This window comes from Mobula hypostoma, chromosome 11, assembly GCF_963921235.1.
Source record: "Mobula hypostoma chromosome 11, sMobHyp1.1, whole genome shotgun sequence".
Classification (NCBI taxonomy): domain Eukaryota; kingdom Metazoa; phylum Chordata; class Chondrichthyes; order Myliobatiformes; family Myliobatidae; genus Mobula; species Mobula hypostoma.
Genome location: NC_086107.1, coordinates 91740005 through 91758468, shown reverse-complemented (window position 1 = coordinate 91758468; position 18464 = coordinate 91740005). Strand labels below are relative to the sequence as shown.

General features: G+C 44.7%; 1 long non-coding RNA gene across 2 annotated transcripts; it reads right to left on the bottom strand.

Annotated features, from left to right (window-relative positions):
- Positions 1 to 741: 741 nt before the first annotated feature.
- On the bottom strand, positions 742 to 18464 carry LOC134354351 (uncharacterized). Of its 2 annotated transcripts, XR_010019777.1 has the most exons (4): positions 18160 to 18464; positions 17056 to 17137; positions 5536 to 5742; positions 742 to 2499 (listed from the first exon to the last, which is right to left on the bottom strand). It is a non-coding gene; the product is annotated as an uncharacterized LOC134354351 (long non-coding RNA). The 2 variants fall into 2 exon arrangements; XR_010019778.1 differs by lacking the exon at positions 17056 to 17137.

The window sequence follows — 18464 nt, the reverse complement described above, 5'->3', positions numbered from 1 at the left end:
AGAGAATGGTGAATATGTGGAATTTGTTGCCACGGGAAGCTACGGAGGCCAAGTCATTGGGTGTATTTAAGGCAGAGATTGATAAATTCTTGATTGGTCAGGGCATGAAAGGATATGGGGACAAGGGAGAAGATTGGGTGAGAGGAAAAATGGATCAACCATGATGAAATGGCCTAATTCTGCTCCTATACCTTATGGTCTTATGGTACTGAAAGAAGCTGTACGGCCCAGCAAGCTCGTGCTGGCTGATTGTGTGAGCACTTCGGTCATCGTCTTCCTTTTGCGCTCTGCCAATATCCCTGCAATTCACTTCTCCCTCAGCTGGCCCACAATTCATTGTGGAGTCGACATGTTTGCATGTTACCCCTGTGACTGTGTGCCTTTCCACACCCCCCACCCGCCCCCGCCCCTGCCCCCGCCACTTCCCAAAGAGGTGCAGGGTGCAGCCTGGGAGGCTGATTTGCCACCGTGAATTGCAGCCAATGTGCAGGAGCCTGCTAAATTCTGGGGGGAGTTGGTGGAGAGAATAAAATGGGATCAGTGTTGCAGGGGTGTGAAGGGCTGGTGAATGGTTGGTGCAAGGTGCGCCTGTAGGACTCTGTGACTAATACTCCCTGTGACACCATCCCAAAGGTATGCTCTTTGGCTAGTTAATTGTCTAATGAAAATTTCCCTGTAGTCTAGGTCTGTGACAGAATCGGAGAGTTATTGATAGATATGTAGAAAAAATTAGTGGGAGAATGGCGTTGTTCCATGAGTCACCATAGACTCAATAAGGCACAATAACTTCTTTCTAGGATGTAAAGAAAGGTTTTAGTACTGATCAACTTACTTGCTTACTTTATTTATACATATGTATACATACACATACATATATAATACACACACACATATTTTATATATATATACACACACTTCATGATATCAAGCCCTTCTGGCCCAGCGAGCCCCATTACAGACGTGTGACTAATTAACCTACTATCCCGTACATCTTTGAAATGTGGGAGGTAACCTGAGCACTCAGAGAAAACCCACGCGGTCATGGGGAGAACATACAAACCCTACAGACAGTGGTGGGTTTGAACTCGGGTCGTTGGTGCTGTAGTATAGCGTTACACTAACTGCCATGCTACCATGATGCCCGACCTGTAGCTTCCCACCACAGGTCCTTGGCTGCTGAGGGTGGGAACATTTTCTCTCCCTAGGGCAGGTGAGTGGCTTGGACACCTTGAGCTGAGACTGTAACACCTTCGGACCCTGCCCTGGGCCATGTACCAGGTCAACCTCACCTTCTAGCAGTGGGAGGCCTCTTGGTCTGAAGAGACACAAGATTGAAGTTATGGAGGTGGAATGGAGAGAGCAGGTAGGAACACTGTTTTAGAAGCTGACTGGTTTCTGCCTGACCATCAGTTTACCCCCCATCCATCTTCTCACACCGGTCCCGATCAACGATTTGGATCTGAGATTGATATCCATTCCTTCTGCCCATTTTGCCTCTGGATACCACAAACCATAGTATGGTCTCACATGCCAGCACTGTGAGGTGCACTTCAGCTACTGTCTGGTGTAATGACACCCTGTAGCAACTTTTCACAGCACCAAACAGTTGTACCCTCTGCCCGATGGGAGGGTGGAGAAGAGAGGGTGCCCAGGGTGGGTGGGGTCTTTGATTTACTGAGGCAGCGAGAAGTGAAAACAGGATGTACAGAGGGGAGGATAGTTTCCATGATGGACCGGACAGTGCTCACAACTCTGTGCAGCTTCTTGCAGTCACGTACAGAGCAGACGCCATACCAAGCCGTTATGCATGCAGACAGGATGCTTTCTATGATGCACTGATAAAAATTGGTGAGGCTCAAAGGGGACATGATGCCTTTCTTTAGACTCTTGAGGAAGCAGAGGCATAGAGCTTTCTTGCACATGGCTTCTAAGTAGTTGGACCCGATAAGGCTATTGATGATGTCCACTCCAAGGATCTTAAAACACATCTATCATATCTGCTTCAACCATCACCCCTAGTAGCACCCACCACTGTGTGTGTAAAAAAAATGTACCCTGCACATCTCCTTTGAACCTCCTGCCTCTCACCTTAAATACATGTGCTCTAGTATTAGATCCTGGGGAAAAGATAAGAGCTATCTATCCATAATCTTATAAAGCTCAATCAGGTCTTCCTTCAGCCTCTGGTATTCTAGACAACACAACACAACCTAAGTTTGTCTAACCTCTCTTTACAGCACACACCCTCTAATGCAGGCAGCATCCCGATGAACCTCTTCCTCACCCTCTCCAAAGCCTCCACCTCCTTCCTGTAATGAGTGACCAGTCACCCTCAAAACCTTCTCTGCATCTCCACCTGTGCACTTCTGACTTGTAAATGACAGCCTCGACCCAGGTGCCTTCTTAACCACGTGTTCCCAAAGCGGAACGCTGCAGATGCTGGAATGCTGAACGTTAAGACAAAAATACGGCGGGAGCAGGCAGCAATTCAGTCGGCATCTGCGGGGAGAGGAACAAGGTTAAACCTTTCAGGCTGATCACTTTGTTCTATCCACAGGTACCACCTGGCCAGCATTTTCCATTTTGGTTCTGCATCTTCAGTTCCCATTGCAAGTGAATGTGGAATAGGACTGGTCTATACCTGAAGCCCTCCAGTGTCACAAAGCTTGCCAATGGGCACAATCAATACATCTACATTACGCTTTGACACCTGAGGCATTGCAAGATACTGGAGCTATTTACTTAAGAGTCATTACATTTATAGCTACAGTACATCGATTTATACAGTACCGTATTATTGATAGTGATAGGTAACATCAGTTCTGTTTTAAAAACAACCTATTGCTAGATATTAGAAATGCATTACCTGAGTGTAGTGTTGAGAGTTTTACTCTAGAAAGTTTTACATCTTTTTGCATCTATCGGAGTCGATCAGGACTTGAGACCTTTTTTTACTGTGCCCATGGTCTGTTCTTCATCAAATTACGGTATTGCTTTGCACTGTTGTAACTATATGTTATAATTATGTGGTTTTGTCAGTTTTAGTCTTTGGTTTGTCCTTTTTTTTGTGATATCACTGTATCATTGTATCATTTTTTAATGCATGCATTTCTAAATGACAATAAACGAGGACTGAATGTCCTCATAATCTAAAAAAAAACAAAATTAGCTAATCATCTTTTTCCCTTCTGAACACTGTCCAGGGTGCTGCCTGGATTAGAGGTTATGTCTTATAAGGCTAGGTTGAATGAGCTCGGGCTTTTCTCTCTGGAGCGAAGGAGAAGGAGAGGTGACTTGATAGAGGTGTACAAGATGATGTGAGATGTAGATGTAGAGTGGGTGGCCAGACATGTTTTCCTAGGAACAAGGGGGCATAATGGTAAGGTGATGGGATGAAAGTACAGGGGGAGATGTCAGATATAGATTTTTTACACTGAGTCTGTGTAAACTACACATAACTTTCAGTTCTTGAAACAACCTGCACAACCCTAATCACCAACAATTGTGTTCTTTCTTGTAAAAATGGGTGTAGTTTATGCTAAGTTTAGGTTATTCTTACAAACGCTGCTTCTCTGGTACTTTGTCAGATTTAATATCACTGGCATACGTCATGAAATCAGTTAACTTTGCAGCAGCAGTACAATGATAAACAAATATAGAGAAAAAATAACTCAGAAACTAGCCTCCCCTCCACAGGCTTTGACTACTGCCTCGGGAATCCAGCTAACACAATCAAGTACACTCCCCCACTTCACCCTGGACAGCTTCACTTTGTCCCCCCTCCCTTCAGACAGAAGCTTTATATATCAGATTCAAGAATAGCTACTTCTCTTCAACCTCTCAGTTCTTCAACCAACCTGCACATTAATCATTATGTTGCAGTAAAACCATGGCCACTTTACACTAAAATGGACAATTTTTTTTTGTTCTACTTGAGTCCTCTTGTAAAAATTTATGATTAATTTATGTTTTTTGCGAATGCTACTTATATGATTCTGCTGCAAGTAACCTTTTCATTGCATCTGTGCAACTTGAACTTGTGCAGATGACAATAAACTCGACTCTGACTTTGAACCTACTCAGAAGACGTAGAGTCATAGAAAAATATAGCACAGAAACAGGCCCTTTGGCCCTTCTAGTCCATGCCAAACCATTTAAACTGCCTACTCCTAATGACCTGCATCAGGACCATAGCCCTCTGTACCCCTACCATCCAAGTATCGAGTCAAACTTCTCTTAAAGATTGAAATTGAGCTCACATCCACTGCTTAGGCTGGCAGATCATTCTACACTCTTACGACCTGAGTGAAGAAGTTTCCCCTCATGTTCCTTTTCACCTTTCATCTTTAACCCATGATCTCTAATTTGTAATCCTACCCAACCTCAGTGGAAAAAGGCTGCATGCATTTACCCTCTCTGTACCTCTCCTAATTTTGTATACCTCCATCGAATTTCCTCTCAATCTTCTACATTCCAAGGAATAAAGTTCCTACCTATTCAATCGTTCCTTCTAACTGAGGTTTTCCAGACCCAGCAACATCCTTGTAAATTTCCTCTGCACTCTTTCAACCTGGTTTACATCTTTCCTATAGGTAGGTGACCAAAACTGCACAGAGTACTCCAAATTAGGCTTCACCAATGCCTTATACAACTTCAACCTATCTCCTGAACTCATGACTTTGATTTATGAATACCAATGTGGCAAAGGTTTTCTTTATGGCCTCATCTACCTGTGACACCATTTTCAATGAATTATGGACCTGTATTTCCAGATCACTTTGGTTTGCCACACTCCTCAATGCCCTACCATTCACTGTGTAAGATCTACCCTGGTTGGTCCTACCAAGGGCAACACCTCGTACTTGTCTGCATTAAATTCCATCTGCCATTTTTTAGCCCAATTTTCTAGTTGATCCAGATCCTGCTGCAAGCTCTGATAGTCTTCCTCACTTTTCACTACACCCCAAATCTTGGTTTCACCCGTAAATTTGGGGATCCAGTTAACCACATTATCATCCAGATCATTGATATAGATGACAAACAACAACAAACCCAGCACCGATCCCTGCGGCACTCTACTAGTCACAGGCCCCCAGTCAGAGAGACAACCATCTCCCACCACTCTCTGGCTTCTCCCACAAAACCAATATCTAATCCAATTTACTACCTCCTCTTGAATGCCTAGTGACTGAACCTTCTTGACCAGCCTCCCATGCAGAACTTTGTCAAATGCTTTACTAAAGTCCATATAGATAACATCTACTGCCTTGCTTTCATCATCTTTCCTGGTAACTTCCTTGAAAAACTCTATAAGAATGGTTAGACATGACCTACCATGCACGAAGCCATGCTGACTGTCCTCAGTCAGTCCATGTCTATCCAAATACATATATATCCAGTCCCTTAGTATACCGTCAAATTACTTTCCCACTACTGATGTCAGGCTCACCAACCTACAATTTCCTGGTTTATTTTTAGAGCCTTTCTTAAACAGCAGAACAACATTATCTATCCTCCAATCCTCTGGTATCTCACCTGTCACTAAGCACGATTGAAATACCTCTGCCAGGGCCTCGGCAATTTCTTCATTTGCCTCCCACAGGGTCCGAGGGAACACCTTGTCAGGCCCTGGGGATTTATCCACCCCAATTTGCCTAAACACAGCTTCCTCCTCTGTAAACTGTAAAGGTCCACGAAGTTGATGCCACTTTGCCCTTTTTCCATAGACTCTGTTTCCATTTCCTGAGTAAATACAGATACAAAATAATTATTTAAGATCTCCCCCATTTTTTTGGTGAAAAACATGACCCAAAGAAAGGAAGAATCCAGTGATCAGTGCTAGCTATTCAGTAGTTAGCGGGAAAAGTTAACTTGGGTATATTAATTATCTTATTGCTGTAATAACGGAAGGATATAAAGAGATCAGGTACACATTAAGTTTAGGAACCTGAGATCAGAGAATATTAATTTGCATGCCAAGAATTGGGACCATCAAGAAAAGGGAAAGGTATAGATTAGGGATTCCCAACCATTTTCATGCCATGGACCGAGAGAATCTCAGGTTGGGACCCCCTGGTGTAGATTACGGCAGTTGTCTGTCCATTAGTGACACACACATATGGTAATATCACACTATCCTCTGCCAGTCACTAACCCTGCATAAAAAAACACTGTATTCTCACTCAGTGTATCATGGGCACTAGCCTCCCCTCCATCGAGGGCATCTTCAAAAGGCCATGCCTCAAAAAGATGGTGTCCCTTATTGAAGACCCTCACCACCCAGGACATATGCTCTTCTTAATACTACCATCAGAGAGGAGGTACAGAAGACCCACACTCAGTAGTTTAGGAACAGCTTCTCCCCTCTGCCATCACATTTCTGAATGGACAATGGTGCCTGGAGACTAGGTAGGGCACTCCACAAAGGACGCCAAGGGGAAGTTTTGCTGAGGCCATGTTAGAAGTAATATGTAACATAGGAGGTCGGCTGCCACAGAAATGAACATACATGTAGAACATAGAACAGGTATACATGTAGAGCATGGAACAGGCAACCATGTAGATCATAGAACAGGTTCTTTGGCCCACATGTTGTGGCAACCAATTAAGTTAATAACTGAATGGCTAACTAAACTAATCTAAGAATGGACGGCTAGGACTTCATTTCTTGAGAGATAAACTTATAGAGATGTATAAAAACACGAGGGGCAGAGATAGAGTGAATGAAATCCAGACTTGGGGAATGAAGAACTAGAAAGCACAGGTTTAAGGCGAGAGGGAAAAAATATAATAGGAACCTAAGGGGCAAGTTTTTTTTAAAACGCTAAGGGTGGTACGCACTCTTCTCAGTCTCCTAGGTTCTAAGGAAACAAGTTCTAATCCACCAATGCTCTCCCGCTAACTCAGAGTTGAGAACCATTGTGGGATGTTTTATACCAGGTCTTCTGGTTAACATTCTGCTGAATGCTCCACTCGTTGGGAGAGGGCAGTGCCATTAGAGATACTGTCTGTGAACCAAAATGACACTCAAGTCAGAGGGATTAAAACTTCTGCACACTATAAAGAAAACCATGACAATTAGGAGATTAATTAACATTTTAGGTCTTTTACATGTGAGTCTGGAACTGTCAGAGCTTGTGATTTGCAATTTGGAGATCATTTGGGTATTCCAGTGCTGTGCAGTCTCCGAGATGATTCCGGGAGGCAGAGGCAGCGAGTGGGAATCTCGTGGCGAGAAGGCTGCAGGACGGAGTGTGAGCAGATGTTTGACTCCACTTTGCTGATTAAAGTGACAAGGGAGATTGAAACATCGAGGCGAATGCAGAAGGTGAGCACCAGCTGCCTGAATTTTTATTGCTGGAGGGATCGCTCTGCTATGGAGAGGAGAAACTACCTTTCGATCGTTGGGGGATCACTCTGCTATGGAGAGGGGAGACTGACTTTTGATCGCTGGGGTATCGCTCTGCTATGGAGAGGGAAGACTGCCTTTTGATCACTGGTCAGATCACTCTGCTATGGAGAGGGAAAGGTCTGCTGCTATGCCCAGAGAATGTTACCCAGGTTTTCTGCATTTTGGATATGGACTTGGACTATGGACTCTTTTTTCAGTCTTTTTCAGGTTTTTTTTATATTCTGGGTTTTTCGCCGATCTATCTTATTTTTCTGTGCGTGGGGGAGGGGGATTTGGGGGCCGATGCCACCATTCAGTTCCTGTTTGATTTATGTATGGAGAGGAGGAATTTGGGGGTTGATGGTCGTGCTGTCGTTCCTTTATTTCTTGGTTTCGTGACGATCTGGAGAAGAAGAATTTCAGAGTTGTATACTTTGATAATAAATTAACTTTTGAACTCTTGAAACCATGAACTTGGTGAAACAGACGTAGCTCAGTTTGAGGAGATTTGGTATGTCACCAAAGACTAACAAATTTCTACAGACGTACCATGGAGAGCATTCTAACTGGCTGCATCACCATCTGGTGCGGAAGGGCGCTGCACTGGACTGGAAAAACCTGCAGAGGGTTGTAACCTAAGCCAGCTCCTTCACTGGCACTAGCATCCCCAGCATCAAGGCCATTTTCAAAAGGCAATGCCGCAAGAAGGCAGCATCCAACATGAAGGATCCACATATCCTTTTCTAATTACTACCGTCAGGGAAGAGGTACAGGGGCCTGAAGACAGACACTCAATGTTTTAGGAACAACTTCTTCCACCCCATCATCAGATTTCTGACAGTCTGTGAACACTACCTCACCACTTTTTCTCTCTTTTTGCACGACTTAGGTGTTTATTATAACTTATAGTATACTTTATGTACGGCACTGTGCTCCCACAGAACAACAAACATATGCCAGTGATAATAAACCTGATTCTGATTCAGCAACGTATCTTCTCCTGATAACCAATCTGCTCTTCTTCCAGTGAATTTAATGCAAGTGCCTTCCTCGTCGCCTTTTACTTGGGATTTGTTTTGGCCAATTGTGGGGTGCCCGGTGAGACCAACGTTGGAACTGCAGATACCCTGAAGGAGCAGGGAATGAGTGGGTAGAAAGTTTGTGAAAAGTTTTGCATGCCTTCCACTGGGCTCTGTCTGCCCCATGTGGATTAACTCAAGGGTCTCAACACCACCTGAAATTATCCTTCCCCACTTAGAGCAGCAGTGGGGGCTGCAGCTCTCAAGGGGAGAACATTGCAATTTCAAGGTGGTTCTAAGCATGAATCATTTACCCTATGTACTGATCTGGAATAGCTGCTGAATGCTGGATTGCTGCACCATTTACATGCATTAACTTCATACTGCATATTAGGGCAGCATTGTAGCACAGTGGTTAGCGTAACACTATTAATAGCACCAGCAACCATTGCCTGTAAAGTGTTTGAATATTCTGTACGTATATCAAGAGCAAGAGATTTCAAAGTACATTTGTTATCAAGCAATGTATAAATTATACTGCGGGAGGGGGGAGAAGATGGCGCGACGGCAGTGCGCACGGCCTCTCCAGTGATGAATATCAGTTATCTGTCAAGTAGGGGATCGTGCACAATCCTGATTTGATGGAGACAGATGTGAGAGCACAGCGGAACATCTGGAAAACTTCTGAAATGACTGCTTTGCTACCGCTGCTTCTGTGTGGTAACCGGAATCTCCGGAGCTGAAGGCCCCAAAATCCTCGGCTTTGCGTGTTTCAGCGGCCGGGGAGAGGTCGAAGGCGCTCGGCAGAGGATGGCGCTCGGGAGGCTGTATCGGAGAGGCTGCTCGGAAGCTCGGAGTTTCCCGACGGATGGACTCAGGGTCGGCTGGGGTTGGCTGCTTCCAAGGCATCGGCAAGTTGACAGTGCCTGGAGGTTTATGGCATGGAGTTTCTCCCTTTTGCCGCCTGCTATCGGGGACTCGGGAGTCGATCGACTCGGGACTTTGAGAACTTTTTTTTACTGTGCCTATGGTCTGTTCTTTATTAAATTATGGTATTGCTTTGCACTGTTGTAACTATATGTTATAATTATGTGGTTTTGTCAGTGTTGGTCTTTGGTCTGTCTTGTTTTCTGTGATATCACTCCGGAGAAATATTGTATCATTTCTTAATGCATGTATGCATTTCTAAATGACAATAAAAGAGGACTGAGTGTTCTCATAACCAAATCTAAAAAAAATTATCCAAGCTAGTGATCTGTTTGCTTACAGGCGGCCACAAAGCAAGAAACACAAAAGAGCCCAATTTGAAAACAATAAAATGAAGACCACACCTGATGTGCAGAGGAAGAGGGAAAAAAAGATACAAATCATGCTAACAGCAGAAGCGAGCAACACCATTCCTAACCAAAATGAGCCCTTAGATCTGAAACCTGAAGCAGCCCGGGCTAGGGCCAAGCCTCAGAATCAGTCCATCATATTCTTGGGCATGGAGCGCAACAGCCTTCATAGCCTCTGTGCCCATGGAGAGAGGAGTGAACATTGTGGAAGAGCGAGCAAAGTCAGCTCTCACCTCCAATCCCAACACCATCTTTCCAATATATTATTTAAATTGTATAAACAGTGTTTCATACCTTGTACTGGAACCCAGGCATTGCTCCGTGAAAGGCTCCCAGCCTGGAACACGCGTCCAGTAACACGCTCCAAGAATAAAGAGGGGAACATTTGCTCGGCCATGATGAATGTGAGTGAGGTCCCTAACAAGTATTTTACTTCAGCGTTTATCAAGGAAAAGGACACAGAGGACCGGGAGATCAGTGCTGAGTGCATAAATATGTTAGGGCATTTAGAGGTCAAGAGGGAGGAGATGCTGACTCTCCTAATAAATATTAAGGTGGATAAGTCCCCAGGATTTGGTGGGATTTACCCCACATTATTGAGGGAGCCAAGGGACAAGATTTCTGGGGTCTTGACTTGTATCTCATATCCTCTCCAGGCGTAGACGAGGTCCCGGTGGACTGGTGAGTGGTCAATGTTGTACTTGTATTTAAGAAGGGAACAAGGGGAAGTCCTAGAAACTAAAGACTGGTGAGTCTCACGTCAGCTGTAGGGAAATTGCTGGAGAAAACTCTTAGGGATAGGATATATGGGCATTTGGAAACTTACTGCCTTAATGAGGAGAGCCAGCATGGCTTTGCGCAGGTCAAGACATGTCTTACCAACTTGACTGAGTTTTTTGACAGGGTGACAAGAGAGATTGATGAAGGAAGAGCAGTGGATGTTATTTACATGGATCTTAGTAAGGCGTTTGAAAAGTCCCTCATGGGAGGCTGATCCAGAAGATGAAGAAGCATGAGATCCATGGCGAATTGGCTGTTTGGATTCAGAACTGGCTAGCACATGGAAGACAGAGGGTAGTGGTTGAAGGGACTTATTCAAGCTGGAGGTCTGTAATTAGTGGTGTTCCACAGGGATTTGTGCTGGGATCTCTGCTGTTTGTGACATATATAAATGATCTGGGTGAAAATGTAGCTCTGTGGGTTAGTAAGTTTACAGATGATACCAAGATTGGTGGAGTTGTGGGTAGTGTAGAAGACTGGCAAAGAATACAGCACAATATAGATATGGGCAGAGAAATGGACTTTAACCCAGATAAATGTGAGGTGTTTTACCTTGGTCGGCCAAATGCAAGGAGACAGTACACTGTTAAGGACAAGACCTTTAACTGTGTTGCTGAGCAGAGAGATCTTGGGACCCAAGTTCACAGCTTCTTGAAAGTGGCCACACGGGTGGTTAAGGTGGTTAAGAAGGCTAAGAAGGCTTATGGAATGCTGCTTTTATTAGTTGAGGCATTGAGTTCAAAAGTCAGGAGGTTATGTTGCAACTCTTAAAACTCCGGTTAGGTCACATCTGGAGTACTGACACAGTTCTGGTTGCCTCACTATAGGAAGGATGTTGAGGATTTGGAGAGGGTGCAGAAGAGGTTTACCGGGATGCTGTCTGGTTTAGAGGGCATGTGCTAACATGATGCTGGATAAACTTGGGTTGTTTTCCCTGAAGCGTTGGAAGCTGAGGGGAGATCTGATAGAGGTTTACAAGATCACGAGGGGCATAGATAGAGTGGACGAGGAGTATCTTTTTCCCAGGGTAGAAATGTATAATACCAGAGAACATGCATTGAAGGTGAGGGGGGGTAGGTTTAAGGTGAAGTGAGTGGTAAGTTTTTTTACTCAGAGAGTAGTGGATACCTGGAATGCGCTGCCTAGTATGGTGGTAGAGGCAAATACGTTAGGGGCGTTTAGATAGGGACATGAATTTGAGAAAGATGGAGGGATTTAGACATTGTGTGGGTAGGAGGGATTAGCTTTTGTGGAGTTTTGAGCTGGTCCAGTACAACACTATGAGCCAAAGGACCTGTTCCTGTTCTGCCCGTAACCACGTGGGTTTCCTCCAAGTGCTCTGGTTTCCACCCACAGTCCAAAGAAATATGGGTTAGTAGGTTAGAGGGTGCAATTGAGTGGGGTGGGCTCATTGGGCTGGAAGGGTGTGTTGCTATGCTACATCTCTAAATAAAATATAAAATAAGAGCAAGTAACAACTGAGAGGGTGCTTAAACCTTAGTGTATTGGCTTCTACTCACTGGGGTTTAGAAGAAACGAGGGGGGGATCTCATTGCAGCCTGTCGAATATTAAAAGAACTAGATAGGGTGGATGTGGAAAGGATGTTTACAATCGTGGAGGAGTCTAGAATCGCGGCCTCAGAACTGAGGGATGTCCCTTTAGAAAGGCTTAGTACTTTAGCCTATCACCCCTACTGGGGCATAGGCTGCTGACAGCAGCTCGCTGGAGTCCTCTATCTTCAGTCAGTCTGTCAAGTTGTCCCCAGGTGTAGCCCATCTTCATCTTTCCTCTCGCAGAGATGAGATCTTTGGAACTTGTGCTGGTATCTCTGTAGCTCTGGATTTTTATGGGATGGAGTCGCTAGCACCTTGCCCACCCTTCCCCCTCTTGAAGTTGGGCTTGGGACTGTCCATGGTGGAGTTTTTAGAAGGAGGAATTTCTTCAGCCAGAGGGTAGTGAACCTATGAAATTTCTTGCCACATACGGCTGTAGAAGCCAAGACATAATGTATATTTAATGCGGAGATTGATAGCTTCTTGATTAGTAAAGGCATCAAAGGTTACGGGGAGAAGGGAGGAGAATGGGGTTGTGAGGGATTCTAAATCAGTCATGAGTGAATGGCAGAGCAGACTCAATGGGCCAGATGGTCTAACTCTGTTTCTATGGCTTATGGTCTTAAAGCAAAGAATTGGCAGTTCTGGGATCACAATAGGAAAGAGAACTTCTAAAATGGTGGAGGGAAACAATGGAGTCTGTCAAGGTCACGAAATCTAATGGAGGAAAAAATCATTTCAAACACCTCAAAACAAACTGCCGCCTGATAAATCAGAGCAGACGGACAAGTGAGTGGAAAGTAACGAGAACGAAATGCAGACATGCCCAACGATGGAGCACAAAGTACATAACTAAAGGTAAGGTGAGTGGGTAGAAAGTTTGTGGAGTCACAGTCCATCCCCATGCATTTCAAATTATTCAAAGTCATTAAGAAGGAAAAGATGGAGTACAATGGTAAGCTAGCCAATAATATTAAAGAGGAAACCAAAAGTTTCGTCAGATACATGAAGTGCCAAAGGGAGGCAAGAGTGGATATCAGACCACTAGAAAATGATGCAGGAGAGGTATTAATGGGGGACAAGGAAATGGCAGATGAACCAAATAAATAAATAGTTTGCATCAGTCTTCACTGTGGAAGACACTAGCAGTATGGTGGAAGTTTGAGAATTGTCAGAGGTCAGAAGTATGTGAAGTTGCCATTACTATGAAGGAGGTTCTTCTGAAACTCAAAGGTCCAAAGGTAGATAAATCACCTGGACTAGATGGTGTACAACCCAGGGTTCTGATATAGGTGGCTGAAGAGATTGCAGAGGCATTAGTAATGAACTTTCAAGAACTCTAGATTCTGGTATGGTTCCAGAAGACTTGAAAACTGTAAACATCACTCCACTCTTTAAGAAATGAGGGAGGCAGAATACAGAAAATTATAAGCCAGTTAGTTTGACCTCAGTGGTTGGGAAGACGTTAGAGTTGATTGTTAAGGATGAGGTTTCAGGGTACTCAGAAGCACATGATAAAATAGGCTGTAGCCAGAATGGTTTCCTCAAGGGAAAATCTTGCCCGACAAATCTGTTGGACTTCTTTGAAGAAATTACAAGTAGGATAGACAAAGGAGAATCAGTTGATGTTGTGTATTTGAATATTCAGAAGGCCTTTGACAAGGTGCCACATATGAGGCTACTTAACCAGCTACTAGTCCATAGTATTACAGGGAAAATACTAGCATGGACAGAGCACTGGTTGATTGGCAGGAGGCAACGAGTGGGAATAAAGGGAGCCTTTTCTGTTCGGCTGCTAGTGACTAGTGGTGTTCCACAAGGGTCTGTGTTGGAACCACTCCTTTTTAAGCATATGTCAATGACTTTGATGATAGAATTGATGACCTCGTTACAAAGTTTGAGGATGATACAAAAATAGATGGAGGGGCAGGTAGTTTTGAGGAAGCAGGGAGGCTACAGAAGGACTTAGATTAAGAGAATGGGCAGAAGAGTGGCAGATGAAATATAGTGTTGGGAAGTGTATAGTCATTTACTTTGGTAGAAGAAATAAAAGCGTAGACTATTTTCTAAATGGAGAGAAAATTCAAAAACCTGAGGTATAAAGAGACTTGGGAGACCTTGTGCAGGGTTCCCAGAAGGTTAATTTGCAGATTGAGTTGTTGTTGAGGAAGGCTAATGCGATGTTAGCATTCATTTCAAGAGGACAAGAATATACAAACAAGGGTGTAATGTTCACAAAGCATTGGCAAGGCCTCTCATGGAGTACTGTGAGCAGTTTTGGGCCCCTTATCTCAGAAGGGATGTGCTGACACTGGAGATGGGTTCAAATGAGCTCACAAAATGATTCCAGGATTGAACGGCCTGTCACTGTGTTTGATGGCTCTGTCCTGTATTCACTAGAATTTAATAGAATAAGGGGTGACCCAATTGAAACCTATCAAAGTTTGAAAGGCCTTGATAGTGTGGATGTTTCTCATGGAGGGTGAATCTAGGACCAAAGGACACAGCCTCAGAATAGAGGTGTGTCCTTTTGGAACGGAGACGAGGAGGAATTTCCTTAGCCAGGGAGTGGTGAATCTGTGGAATTTGTTGCCACAGGCAGCTGAGGAGATCAAATCTTTACATATATTTAGGGCAGAAGCTGACAGATCCATGATTGGTCAGGGCATGAAGGGATACAGGGAGAAGGTAGGAGCTTGGGGCTGAGAGGAAAGATGGATCACCCATGATGAAATGGCGGAACAGACTTGATGGGCTGAATGGCCTAATTCTGTTCCTATATCTTATGGTCTAAATGATAAGATACAGGAGCAGAATGAGGGGTACTGGCCAAGTACAAAAGACCTGTACTGATTAATTGGATGGAGCATTCACTGAGATCTCTAACCTGTCACTTCAGCAGTGTGTGGTACCCATCAAGCAGGTTTCAACTATACCATTGCCCAAGAAGAGCATGGTGACCTGCCCCACTGAGTATCAGCCAGTAGCACTTATATCCACAGCTTGTCTTGAGAGGTTGCTGATAAAACACATCTGCTCCTACCTGAGAAGCAACTTGGATCCACTCCATTTTGCCGACTGGAGCAAGAGGTCCACAGCAGATGCCATCTCATTGGATTTTCACTCAATCGTGGAACATCTTGACAGCAAAGATGCAAACATCAGAATGCTGTTTATGGACTACAGCTCAGCATCCTCAAAACTAATCAATAAGTTCCAAGACCAGGGCCTCAATACCTCCTTGTGCAGTTGGATCCTCAATTTCTTCACTTGCAGACTTCAGTCAGTTCGGACTGGCAACATCTCTTCTTGATCTTCCAGTTAAGATGATGCCAGCATGCAATGCTCCCTCCACACCTTCCAGATAGCAAACAAAAATATCTTCTTTACGTCTTTTATGTCTGTTTTTCACCTTAAATGTGTTTATGGAACCGTTAGAGCCTGCGATTTACAGTTTGGAGATTGTTTGAGTGATCCAGCATTTAACTGTCGCCGAGAAGATTCCAGGAAGTGAGTGTGTACTCAGACGGCCTCGATGTGAAGGAACTTCGAGGTGGGGCGCGAGCTGATGTTGAACTCAATTTCTCTGTTTAAAGTGTTCATTATTTGCTGATTAAAGTGTCGAGGAAATTTGAGACATCAAAGCAAATGCAGAAGGTAATTAAGAATTTCAGCACCGACTGCCTGCCTTTTGATTGGCCTATTGTGGTGTGGCTCGCTGTGGCAGGCGGGTAGGCCTCTCTGCCTCGTGTGGTGTCCCTTTCGATGATATCGGAGGATGGTATCGTGGTTCTGCGTTTGTAGACTGTGGACTCTTTCAGACTTATGGTCTTAATATTCTGTACTGTTTTTAAAAAGTCACCTGTTCTTTTTCCATTTTGTTGGGGAGATGAGGTGTTTGGGGTTAGTTTTTTGTTCAGAGGAGGGGCTTTTTTGGGGTCCGATGCTCCCGCCTGTTCTATTTTGTGCAGGGGAAGGGGCAATTTGGGGGAAGGGGTGATGATCAGGATACCATTCTTTTTTTATGGGGGCAAGGGATGTGGGTTTGATGTTTCTCTCTGAACAACTTTCATGTTCTTTGTTTTGTGGCTATCTGGAGAAGACAGATTTCAGAGTTGTATTGGGATACCCTTCAGCGATCTCCATCAGCACAGGTGCACCACAAGGCTGTGTGCTTAGACCTCTGCTCTACTCACTTTACACTTATGACTGTGTGGCTAAGCACAGCTCCAATTCCATATTCAAGTTTGCTGACAAACACCACTGTCGTAGGACAAATCAAAGGTGGTGATGAATCACCTTATAGGAGTGAGATTGAAAAGCTGGCTGAGTTGTGCCATTAACAACAGCTTCTTAGTTAATGTCAGCAAGACCAATGACCTGATTATTAACTTCAAGAAAAGAAAACCAGAGGTCCGTGAGCCGGTTCACATCTGAGAATTAGAGGTGAAGAGGGTTAGCAAATTGAAATTCCTCGGTGCTTTACTTTGGAGGACCTGTCCAGGGCACAGCACGCAAGTCCAATTATGAAGAAAGGAGTTAGCAGAGATTTGTAAAGACATCTAAAACTTTGACAAACTTCTATAGATGTGTAGTGGAGAATATATTGACTGGCTGCATCACAGCCTGGTACGAAGACACCAATGCCTTTGAATGTAAAATCCTACAAAAAGTAGTGGATATGGTTCAGTCCATCATGGATAAAGCCCTCCCAACCATTGAGCACATCTATGTGAAACACTGTCGTAGGAAACCAGCTTCCATGATCAGGGACCCCAACTACCCAGGACATGCTCTCTTCTCATTGCTGCCATTAGGAAGGTGGTACAGGAGCATCAGGACTCACACCACCACATTCAGGAACAGTTACTACCCCTCAACTATCAAGCTCTCAAACCAAAGGGAATAACTTCACTTGCCCCACCATTGAAATGTTCTCAATATTCACAGCTATCTGGACCATTCCTCTTCTCACCCTGTCTCTTGCAAAAACGCCATCCCCTTCTCGCAATTCCTCCATCTCCGCCGTATCTGCTGTCAGGATGATGCTTTTCATTCTAGGACGAGAGAGATGTCTTCCTTTTTTAAAGAAAGGGGCTTCCCTTCCTCCACTATCAACTCTGCTCTTAAACGTATCTCCCCCATTTCACGTACATCTGCTCTCACTCCATCCTCCCGCCACCCCACTAGGAATAGGGTTCCCCTGGTCCTCACCTACCACCCCACCAGCCTCCGGGTCCAACATATTATTCTCCGTAACTTCCGCCACCTCCAACGGGATCCCACCACTAAGCACATCTTTCCCTCCCCCCATCTCTCTGCATTCCGCAGGGATCTCTCCCTACGCAACTCCCTTGTCCATTCGTCCCCCCCATCCCTCCCCACTGATCTCCCTCCTGGCACTTATCCGTGTAAGCGGAACAAGTGCTACACATGCCCTTACACTTCCTCCCTTACCACCATTCAGGGCCCCAAACAGTCCTTCCAGGTGAGGCAACACTTCACCTGTGAGTCGACTGGGGTGATATACTGCGTCCGGTGCTCCCGATGTGGCCTTTTATATATTGGCGAGACCCGACGCAGACTGGGAGACCGCTTTGCTGAACATCTACGCTCTGTCTGCCAGAGAAAGCAGGATCTCCCAGTGGCCACACATTTTAATTCCACATCCCATTCCCATTCTGACATGTCTATCCACGGTCTCCTCTACTGTAAACATGAAGCCACACTCAGGTTGGAGGAACAACACCTTATATTCCCTCTGGGTAGCCTCCAACCTGATGGCATGAACATCGACTTCTCTAACTTCCGCTAAGGCCCCACCTCCCCCTCGTACCCCATCTGTTACTTATTTTTATGCACACATTCTTTCTCTCACTCTCCTTTTTCTCCCTCTGTCCCTCTGAATATACCTCTGGGTCCCCCCACCCCTTGTCTTTCTTCCCGGACCTCCTGTCCCATGATCCTCTCGTATCCCCTTTTGCCTATCACCTGTCCAGCTCTTGGCTCCATCCCTCCCCCTCCTGTCTTCTCCTATCATTTTGGATCTCCCCCTCCCCCTTTCAAATCCCTTACTCACTCTTCCTTCAGTTAGTCCTGACGAAGGGTCTCGGCCTGAAACGTCGACTGCACCTCTTCCTACAGATGCTGCCTGGCCTGCTGCGTTCACCAGCAACTTTGATGTGTGTTGCTTGAATTTCCAGCATCTGCAGAATTCCTGTTGTTTGCCTCAATATTTATTGTTTGTTTATTCATTATTTGCACAGATTGTTGTCTTCTGAACTCTGGTCGAACATCCAAGTTGGCAGTCTTTCAAGTAAGTCTGTTACGGTTATTATTCTATAGATTTGTTGAGTATGTACACAAGAACATGAGTCTCAGGGT